Here is a 12,123-nt window from a genome sequence, read left to right as displayed (position 1 = left end):
TTTTGAGATTCATTGAACTTTTCAATGGCATGTTTCAATCTCGAGTGTGCCCTTCAGGTTTTGTGACTGGGATGCCGAGGATCACAAAACAAGGTGTGAAGTAACCATGCAAATATACTTGGTACCCTTAATATTTACCCCTCAATCGATGTGCCGGTTAACCACACACGCTCCAACGATACTATGATAAACATTAAGTTACCCTTTGCCTACCTTGTTAAGTCCAGGTTAGTGTGCCGGTTAACCACACACGCTCCACTAACAGCTTAAACAAAGTGCAAAGTGTAATTTCATGGATTAGCACCTTATTCACATTTTCCTAAGTAACTAAGATTGGGAATTTATAAGTGTTTAGTTACTTAGTATTTATCATTATACTTATAATGAAGGGAGAATTATAGTCCTTGTCCTACCTGTTCGGCTAACGACCCTCCACCGGTCAAGGAAGCGGTGAGTGAGAGTGGACACCCATTAAACTGCCATTTTATAGGCAGTAACCTTATACCCCCCTTATAGACCGACTTCGTGAATGAGGCCTACTAATGGTAAGACGACTTGCTCTTATACATATAATATATTAAACTTTTAATATTATAATAGTATAAGGGTGTATTTTAGACATTTAAAATACTTGGTGGTTTAATCTATTAATTAAACTAGACTTTTAATTTAATTAAACTCAAACCATATATTTATGGATTAATAATACTCTTTTAATTAAACGCTTTAATTAACTATTAATAAAGTCCATAAGAGTTAGTTTGAACTATTCAACAAAACATCATAATTCCAATTATTAAACTCAAAATTAAAACCATTTAATTAATTGTTTAAGTTATGAACCCAAGAGTTTTAGAATTCAATTCTTTTTTTCATAAAAAACTTTTCTCAAATTCCAAAACTTGAGGGCAAGTTTTGTAATTCTTGAAAACCTTTGGATTCCATAACTTATGGAATTAATGGTGTTTTATGATGAAACTTTCCATGTTCCATAACTTAAGAACAAGTTATGAAATTCTTTAAAACATTAACACCAAATTTTGTAACTCCATAAAAACTTTGAATCAATTTTTTTTTTAAAAAAAAACTTTCATATCCATAACTTATGGAAGTTTCAAAAACCCTTAAGATCACAACTTTAAAAAAAAACTTTTGAGCTCCAAAATTTTATGACAAAATATGTAACTCCTTAAAACATTTAGATCAAACTTTTAAAACTAATAAAATAATCATATCATTTTATCTTTTACTAAATTTGACCTAATTCAACTCATATAACAAATGATTCAAATTTTACAAATAATTCGTTTTTCACAAAACAAGTAATTATCTTAAAATTTGACAAACGTCATGTTTTTTTTCCTTTTTTTTTCAACTTGAAAATAAAACATTTGCATCAATATAACAGAAAACAACCCATGGCTCTGATACCACTGTTGGGTTTTGAGCATTCTAACACTCTTATGGTGTACATGCAACCCTATAAACCTTGGATCTCTGTTTTCTCTATTATACATGCAAATATTAACTATTCCAAGGTTTCATCCTAACTAGCATATTATGAAGCACCTATATTACAAAGTTCTAGTTAGATGACATACCTTTTGATGTAGCTTGATGTCTTCAAGCTTTAAGAGCTTAGCCCCAATAGTGTGGAAGCCTCAAATGGAATCACAAATCACCAAAACACCTTGGAAGAACTTGAGAGAATATGTATGCACACTAAAATCGGCCCACTCTTATTTTCACACACTTGTGCCAATTTTGTGAGCCAAGGACCCCTTTATATATTATGGAGGATTAGGGTTACATCCTTGTAAACCCTAATACCCATGACCTTTCATTTACATAGGATCCATGGGTTAAAATCTCCATGGACCATCCATGAAAGCTTAGCCCAACCTAAATGAACTTGGCCCATTCCATATATATAAGAGTTCATATTTAATTAGTTCTTTTTGATCACTTAATTAATTCTAAATTAATTCTTGATCAATACTAATTAAATAATATGATTCCATATTAATATATTAGAACTTATAATATATTAATATAAATCATAAATATACTATTCTCAAAAGACTATCCATATAAATTGTGCCGGTGAAGTGCAACCCAAATGGACCATGCCGGGTCGGGTCAAGTACATACCAAATATAGTTATGGACTTAGACATTAATCCAACACTAATTCTATCAATCAGGCATATATCCATAATCAAACTAAACTATGACATACGGGCCCCACCCACACTCGACTACTATGAGATACGGGCCTCGCCCACACTCATCTACTAACATATCATGCTACGGGCCGGCCTTGGTGCCTTAGACCCGTTCCTACTGAAGGGGCATTCAGCTCGCAAAACTGACTGCTAAAAACTCGAGTGAGGAATCCCTGTCTGTTGCTCCGGCGACTCTTCGGCTATCAAATCCATAATAACACTTAACCAAAATCTGATAATCCTCCTTGGGGTAAAATGACCATTTTACCCCTGGTCAAAGTCAATGTCTCGGTCAAAGTAAATCTTTCACGTTGACCTAACTCACCGAGTCGGCTTATCGACTCGTCGAGCTCTAGAACTTAGAAACCCTAAAATCACGACTCGAGTCGCCGAGTCACCCTGTGACTCGTCGAGTTCCCATGCCACCCATCAATGCGTCTGGACGAACTAACTCGTTGAGCCGTCCTCAGGCTCGCCGAGTCCTGGCATAATCAGAAAGGGGAAAACTCATCCAACTCGCCGAGTACCTTAACAACTCGCCGAGTCTTATGAACATCATCGGGGTTCCTTCTTCGGACTCGTCGAGTTCCCATATGAACTCGCCGAGTCCCTTGCAGATTTAAACTAGACACTGATTTCACCCTTCTACAGCTCCAAAATACAGATCCAAGTCGTTTCCATGGTCCATTTCTATAAAGTTGGAGACTTGATGGCTTTGCACACCTCAATTGGACCCAAACTCAAGTTATAGCATCCTACTTTCATGAACATGACCATGACTTGGATAAAAACGGGTTCAAGACCTCTTTTATGGTTCTAGAGGCTAAATATCATAGAGAAGTGGGATTGCTTAGCATACAACCCAAGAGAAACAACTTATCCTACTCAAAGGGGCCAAAAGACCCATAAATCAACACTAAGGAGATCTAAGCTATGGATTGACAAGCTGAGAACTTTTTACCTCAAAAGGCTGCCAAAGATGGATGGAATCCTGGACCTTGATCTTCTTCCACAAGCTTGATAGCTCCAAGCTCTTCCAAGTCTCTTATATATCACAAAACACACTCAAATTCTCAATAATCTCTCAACAATGGAACTCACAGCGAATTAGGGTTTTTGGGGGAACAGGGAGGCTGGTAAGGGAGGCCCAATGGGGATTAAGTGGCTTAAATAGGGTGCAAAAAACCGAAAATAGGGTTTCCTCTTGGCAGAACTACTCGTCGAGTCCATTCTTGGACTCGCCGAGTAGACCCTTTAAACCACGTGTCCTTTCTGGCATCTACTCGACGAGTTAGGGCTACCAACTCGTCGAGTACCTCAAAAGCAAATACTTAAATGATTTAATTTGCGTACCAGGAACGGGGCGTTACAATTCTCCCCCACTTGTCTTAGACTTCGTCCTCGAAGTCTGCTGTGTCTGAAAACAACTCTGGGTAGTGCTCCCTCATCTCCTCCTCGGGGTCCTATGTCCACTTCGAACCCTTCCAGTGCTGCCACTGCACCTTCACTAGCTCAACCCTCTTGTTCCTCAGGTCCTTCTTCTTGCGATCCAGAATCGCCACTGGTCTCTCTATGTAATTCAGGCTGTCATCAACCTGAATATCCTCTAAGGTTACCACTGCTGAATCATCCACCAAGCACTTCCGTAGCTGGGAGACATGGAATATGCTGTGGATCTGGCTGAGCTCTGCTGGAAGATCTAACCGGTAAGCAACCTGACCCGCCCGGTCCAAAACCCTAAACAGACCAATGAACCTGGGGCCCAGCTTCCCCCGCTTCCGAAACCTGATAACACCCTTCCAGGGTGACACTTTCAGGAGGACCATGTCGCCCACCTGAAACTCCAAATCCGAACGCCGCTTGTCGGCGTAACTCCTCTGCCGACTCTGAGCAGTCTGGAGCCTGCTCCGGACCTGCTGGATCCGCTCCGTGGTCTTGAGTACTACCTCCGTACTCCCCATGACACTCTGACCAACCTCGCCCCAACAGATTAGGGTCCTACATTTCCTCCCGTAGAGCATCTCAAAGGAAGTCGGTCTATACTGGAGTGGTAACTGTTGTTATACGAAAATTCCGCTAACGGAAGATATGTATCCCAACGGCCACCGAAATCCAAAACGCATGCTCGAAGCATGTCCTCTAGAGTCTGAATCATCCTCTCGCTCTGTCCGTCCGTCTGGGGGTGGAAAACGGTGCTGAAGTGGAGACGAGTACCCATCTCGTTGTGAAATCACTTCCAAAACCTGGAAGTAAAACGGACATCTTGGTCTGAAACCACCGAGACAGGCACTCCATGACGTTCCACTACCTCTCGCACATAAATCTCGGCCAGCTTCTTGGCCGGGATGCTCTCCGGATCGGTATGAAGTGAGCGCTCTTGGTCAACCGATCCACGATGACCCATATCGAATCGACCCCACGTGCGGTCCTGGGAAGCTTAGTAATGAAATCCATGGTGATATCCTCCCATTTCCACACGGGAATGTCTAACGGCTGCATCTTGCCGTGAGGCCTCTGGTGCTCTGTCTTGACCTTCTTGCAGGATAGACATCTCTCCACGTACCAAGCTACATCCCGCTTCATGCAGTGCCACCGGTAATCGGGTCGAAGATCTCTGTACATCTTCTTCGCTCTCGAATGGATGGAGAACCTGGACTTGCGGGCCTCATCCATCAATACCTGCCGCACTGTGCCCCAGTACGGCACCCAGACCCTCCCATGCAGGGTCAATAGCCCTCGACTGTCATAATCGAAGGAAGCCACCGGGCCTGTAATCCTCTCGCACTTCCAGCGCTCCTCCTTCAGGCCCTCGACCTGCGCCTGTCGGATCTGCTCCAGCAATGGAGTAATCACTTTCATCCTCAAACAAATATCTCGGATCGGGGCCGCTGCCGCCTTGCGGCTCAGGGCATCGGCCACCACGTTGGCCTTGCCCGGGTGGTAAAGGATCTCACAGTCATAATCCTTAACCACATCTAACCACCGACACTGCCTCATATTCAGATCCGGCTGATCCATGAGGTACCTCAAACTCTTGTGGTCCGTGTAAATGGTACAACGGACCCCATAGAGGTAATTCCGCCAAATCTTGAGGGCGAAAACCACAGCCCCCAGATCTAAATCGTGCATCGGATAGTTAGCCTCATAGGGCTTCAACTGTCTCGAGGCATGTAACATCCATAAAAATTCAAGTCAATTTAAAACTTTTTACAATATTTAAAATCATTAAGTTATTACAGTTTGTTTTCAAAATAGTTTAATCATCAGAATATCCCCAGAATCAAATCATAAATCATGAAATATGAGGAGCTGTACGATCACGCCTTCGCCTTCCCGCGATCATCAAAAGTACCCGAAACAATAATCGATAAATGTAAGCTCGAAGGCTTTGTGAGTTACCCCCAAAATACCAACACCATACAGATATAACCATATCATATAAACAGACAAAACAAACAGCATGCATAATGAGCCATCAGTCTGAATGGACCGAATCCCGGTACTCTATCTATCTGGACCGCTCTCCGAGCCCTCGGCACGTCTGGACTGCCCTCCTCGGGGCCTTCAGCCTATCCGGACCGCTCGTCGGGCCTTCGATCTGACTGGATTTGCCCTTCCCGGGCCTGCAGTCTATCCGATCCGCCCAGGGTGTCTTGGCACTACAGCACACAACATGACCTGCCTCAACCCCTTCCCACAACCACATATGTCGACATATAAAAAATCATGATCAAGTAAGCACATAATACAGGCAACAATAATCATACTGTCCCGCTACCAGCTAACCCCCATAGAATGCATAACGATAAGTAACCAGATGTAAGATAGCCACCCGAACAGATAGTCCTACTCTAGAGCCACAACCAAACAAGGAACAGGCAAGAGAGCCTAGACCAAGAGTTCTCAGGCTATCCTACGTGACCACCAACAGTCCTTAAAGGCACTCCAGAGATGGTAACCAGCAAGCACAGATAACATACAGATCTAACATATCACTAACATGGCAACCATCCTATAACCAGGATACATAGCAACCATCCTATAACCAGGATGTACAGATAATCATACGAATCTAACAGATCACTAACATAGCATGATCCTATAAACCAGGATACCGACCTACCAGGTCACTAAGCATAACCCATCCTAACTACCAAGATGTAAATCAATAAGCATATCATATCATAAACCCGGATACAAATCCAAAGGGACCAGCCTGGGAACCGTAGACCCTGATGATATAGTGAGGATAACTCACCTGGCACCGATGAAGTCCCGCAGATAAAACTCCAGCTGCTGGTTGATAGATTCCCGAACTTTCAACAACAAACAATACCCAATTAATAATTGGGTTCCAAGCCCAAGGTCCAACTCACACTACAAAAGCCCAAAAGTCAAGTAATGGGTCAAAGCCCAACATATGGCCCAATTTTCCAAATTGGGCCCAGACCTCTACATGGTCTTTCATTAAGGCCCATTCAATTATTCTAATCCAAACTCTTGGTATTCCCATGGCCCAATATCACATAATCATAAAGACCCAGTTATGGCCCATCCATGGCCCAATTTTCCAAATTAGGCCCAAGTCTCTCACATGGGCCTTATCCTAAGGCCTATCTAATTATTTTGGTCCATTAATTTGTTCTTGGATACCCCATCCATAGTCCAATCGCCAAAGCCCAATAGGAAGGTCCAACTCAAGGCCCAAGTGAGATTATGGTTTTCACAGGTGTTCCTACTTAACCCATTAAGGGCTTAATCCATTAAGGACTTAATCCATTAAGCCCATTATTGCCTTAGGTTAATTTACCAATGATTATAATTTAATATTTTAAGTTTAATAATTAATTAATATCTTAGGTTTATTAAATAATTCCCGTGAGGTCCCGATCAATCCCATAATTAGGGTTTCATGGCATTAGGGTTTTCCCTAATTAGGGTTTCCAACCCAATACTAGCCCATTAATCAAAAGGTTGGGCTTTTAGGTCAATTAGGGCTTTATTGGGCCCATTAGGCCCACCAGAGTTTCATTAAGCCCATTAGGGTTTTATTGGGCCCACTAGGGTTTCTTTGGGCCCACTTTGTCCAAACATCCCAAACGAGTCAAAACGCAAACGAGGTACACCGCCACCCAGCACGGCGACTGGTGGCGGCAGGAGGCGGCAGCCACCACCTTACGGTGGTGGTTTCAAGGTTTTCTATTATTGTTTTGGTTACAAATTACAATAATACACACAATGGCCCAAAATAAACTTCCAATAGTTACACCCACGACCACCCTGTGGCGACAAACGGTGGTAGACAGTGGCAGCCGCCACCTCACGGTGGTGGTGGTGGCCCTTTAGTAACTCTGGCCAAGATAATTACACACACACGACACCCACATGACACACACACACACTTCTGATGCAAGATAAGTCCAACCACCCACCTGGTGGCGCATGATGATGGCGGCAGCAACCTTAATGGCCACAACCATATCTAACGACGACAACGGAGGGTACGGTGGTAACAGCAGGGAGGTGGCAGTCGGACTTCGCTGTGAAAGGCAGTCAGCGGGCAGCAGCACTCGGGGGCCTAAGACGTCTAGCAGCCACGCTGTGGCGGTACCCGGTGGTTACGGTGGTCGGATGACAATGGATCAGTAGCGGCTTTGTTGTCGTCGACGAGGGAAGATGCGGCAGTGAATAACCTCGCCAGCCCCATCAGTTTGCGATAGTGGCGTCGGTGGTCGGAGAAAGAACTTAATGGATGGGGACGGCGGCCGGTGGCTAGGAGGTCACGAACCGGCGACACCCACGACGCCATCTTCTTCCCCATTCTTCAACTGATGCATCGCCCGATCCCAGATTCCATCGTTGTCCGCTATTGCTGGTGACAGGGGCGTTTGACGATGCTAGGTGGTCGGGGTGGCAGCGGCGCCGGAGATGGGTGAGGCGAGTGTGGCGGCCGGAGGATGAGGAGCATTTAGGGTTAGGGTTAGACGAGTAATGAGATATATACCCGGTTCCATAAACTTTTTCCCATAATAACACAAATGGTCCCTCCTTGTATTATCTCTTTCAGAATAAATCCCTAATTTACCAATTAACCCCTCATTCTGAAAATACTTACAAATTAAATCCTAAATCTTACCAATCAGCCCCTACTTATGAAATCCTTTTCAAAATAAGTCCCGAATTTACACTTTAACCCTCGGAAATCAAAATTATATCATTTGGCTCCCCGAAACTAATACCCCACTAATTATTATTTGATTTTTGGACTATAATAATATAAGATAATAATATAAATCACTTCTCGGGGTTCCGAGATTATTATTTATTTTTATTATATTTTAAATGGGATGTTACAAGGCATAAGCTATCACATGACCGCGCTGCAACAACATTGCTCCCATGCCTGTGATCGAAGCATCACAGTAGACTAAAAAGTCATCAACTCCCTCTGGCAGAGTAAGAATTGGTGCCTTGCACAATCGCTGCCTGAGCGTCTCAAAGGCTGCCTGCTGCTCAGGTCTCCAACGAAAAACTACTGACTTCTTGGTCATTCGGGTCAACAAAACTGCAATCTTGGAGAAGTCCTGGATAAATCTCCTGTAATACCCTGCCAGACCCAGGAAACTTCGAATCTCAGTTGGAGACCTCAGAATCTCCTACTGCATCACAACATCTATCTTGGCCGGATCTACCAAAATACCTTTATGGTTGACGAGGTGCCCAAGGAACTCCACCTCGCGCAACCAGAACTCATACTTGGAGAACTTCACAAAAAGTCTCTCCCTCCTCAATGTCTCTAGCACCTCTCTCAGGTGCTCCTCATGCTGCTCCTGAGTCTTAGAGTAAACTAAGATGTCATCAATGAATACTATTACAAACCGATCCATCATCGGCCTGCACACACGGTTTATGAGGTCCATGAACGCGGCTGGAGCATTGGTGAGCCCAAACGGCATCACCACAAACTCATAATGACCATAGCGAGTCCTAAAAGCTGTCTTCTGCACATCATCGTCCCTGAATCGCATCTGGTGATACCCTGACCGTAGATTAATCTTGGAGAACCAAGATGCTCCCTGAAGTTGGTCAAACTAATCATCTATCCTCGGAAGTGGGTAACGGTTCTTCACCGTTACCTTGTTCAGCTCCCGGTAGTCTATGCACATGCGATGTGACCCGTCCTTCTTCTTCACAAACATGATCGGGGCTCCCCATGGTGAACTGCTCGACCTGATAAAACCCTTGTCTAGCAGCTCTTGCAGCTGCGTAGACAACTTCTGCATCTCGGGAGGAGCCAACCGATATGGTGCCTTGGCTATTGGAGCCGCACCAGGGACCAGGTCAATCCGGAACTCAACCTGTCTCTCCGGAGGTATCCCAGGTAAATCCTCCGGGAATACATCCGGGTACTCTCGCACCACCGGTACATCATCAACTGTCGCCTTACCCTTATCCCGGGTATCCATGACATAGGCGACGTATCCAACGCAACCCTGCTGTAAGTGGCGCCTCGCTCTCGCTGCTGAACAGAGAATCGGTTGGCGTTGTGGCCTCTCACCCTGAATCACTAACTCTCCCCCATTGGGAGTGCGAACCCTCACTAACTGCAGCTCACAATCAATCACTGCCCCATTGGGGCTCAACCAGTCCATACCCACTATAACTTTATTCCCCCGCAGGGGAATAGGAACCAAATCTACCTAGAACTGCTCATCAAATAACCGTAGCGTACATCCTCTATGAATCCTCGCGACCCTGACGGTCCTATCATCTGCTATCACTACATCAAGTAGGCAATCCAGCTCCCCCGGAGCTCTACTAAATTTCTTGCTAAGTGCGAGCGACACAAAAGATCGGGTAGCTCCCGAATCAAACAATACCATAGCTGATATGCCATTCACTAAGAACGATCCTATAACAAAACACATAGACATAAGCAATATTCAGAAATAAATAAGAGATAATGGAGAAGATACATACCCGTAACCACATTAGGAGCTGCACGGGCCTCCTCTACTGTCAACTGGAAGGCTCTGCTCTTCGCCACTGGCGTCTCAGCCCGGCACTGACGGTCGTCTGTAATCCTCAATGTAGCAGGGCCGGGTGCCGTCACCTTCCCTGCTGCTGCTAAACTCGTACACTGGGACCTTTTGTGGCCCCTCTGATTGCACTGAAAGCAAATCAGTTAAGATAATGCAGTGGTAGTGGTGGTATAAGCAGCAGTACAATCCCTGCTCACATGTCCTGTTCGGCCGCATTTGAAGCAGCCCGAAATCCCCGCCCTGCATGTCCCCTCGTGCGATCTGCCACACTTGCCGCAGCGGCCTCGGCCCTGCTGGCCCTTCCCTCGGGAATCTTTCTTGGGCTTCTTTCCCGAACCCTCCACGTCAGACACCGACTCTGGCTTCCTCTTCCTCTCCATCTCTAAATCAATCTCCCTCTCACGAGCCCTCGCAATCATGTCCTCGAACGTCTTGCAGCTGGAGCGGATCACAAACTGGAGGATATCACTCTGCAACATCTCATGACATCGGACCTTCTTCATCTCCTCGTCCGCCACGTACTACGGAACAAGAAGGGCCCTCTCCCTAAACTTGGCGGTAATCTCCGCCACAGTCTCTGTCGTCTGCTGGAGATCCTGGAATTCCCTAGCAAGCTGTTGCACCTCAATAACAGGTGCAAACTCGGCCCTGAACCTGGTCTTGAAATCACTCCAGGTCATAGCATCCAACAGTATATCATCACAAATAGCTCTCCCAACCTCCTCCCACCAGTCACGTGCCCTGTCCTTTAGAAGATAGGACGCAAGCCTAACCTTGTCCCCCTCGGGACATCTGCTGGTGCGAACGCGTTGGCGACATCCGCCAACCATCTGGTACTCGCAATGGGGTCCTGATCCCCATGGTAGTTGGGAGCTCCACATGCTCTGAACTCCCTGAAGGTGAGCGTGCACAACCCCATCATGGCCGCCACCTCAGTGCGGAAGGCACTAAATCTCTCATCCATAAGCTCCTGAATACCCTCCTTGATCGAACCGAAGATCACAGGAGTCTGCTTAAGAATACTGCACGTGATCTCTGAGGAGATGAACTCCCTGGTCTGCTCGTCTAGCTGATCAGATCCAGAGCCTGAGCCTGATCCCTCACCGACACCTGAACTGCCGACTGCTGGTCTAGTGTGTAACACCACCATTCTGAAAAACACATGATAACAAACATCAGAATACTGAACATACTGGAGGGATGTCAAACACTACAAGTTCCCTAGATTCATCTCAACCTTCCTTGATTCGAGTACGGATCCTCTGCTTTCAGTAGTACGGGCCCATACTACCTTCCACATCTATCCGTACTTTCTTGAAGAACTGCCTTGACTCCACCAAGTCCTTTCTACTACTGCTGCTTCACGCACTACTCTAATCCTAGGCTTGCCCTAGGGTAATCACCATCCTACTCTCCGCCATCAGCTGCATAAGAAGTCCCTGCTATCTTCCCCTAACTAGCTTGCGAATACTATTACATATCACTCAGACTAGATAATTCTTCGAATGAGAGATCCTACCCTACAACGGTTGGACTCAAACAAGAGCTGCGAAATAGAGCTAGACCTAACCTTCTGAAATTATTTAGTCCTCACAATATCTAACTTAACATATTCGTTTACTAGTTAGTAGAAGACAACTAGAACTCCTAAAAGCACAAAGCAAGAAGCATTCGGGCATTGAGTACACCTAATCAAGCATATACTACTCTGGCTATCAAATTGATTGATCTGTTCTAGCATGCATTTCTCATAAAGCTGATACACATATAACAGACACATAAGGCATCCTTCGTAGATCCTTAGTCCTAATCTAGCATGCTGTTCTCATAAAGCTGATAAACATATCATAACATAAA

Source organism: Lactuca virosa, chromosome 9 (genome assembly GCF_052849685.1).
Source record: "Lactuca virosa cultivar CGN04683 chromosome 9, Lactuca_virosa_CGN04683_v6, whole genome shotgun sequence".
NCBI lineage: Eukaryota > Viridiplantae > Streptophyta > Magnoliopsida > Asterales > Asteraceae > Lactuca > Lactuca virosa.
The sequence above is the reverse complement of the archived record's forward strand: the minus strand, read 5'-3'. Positions refer to the sequence as shown.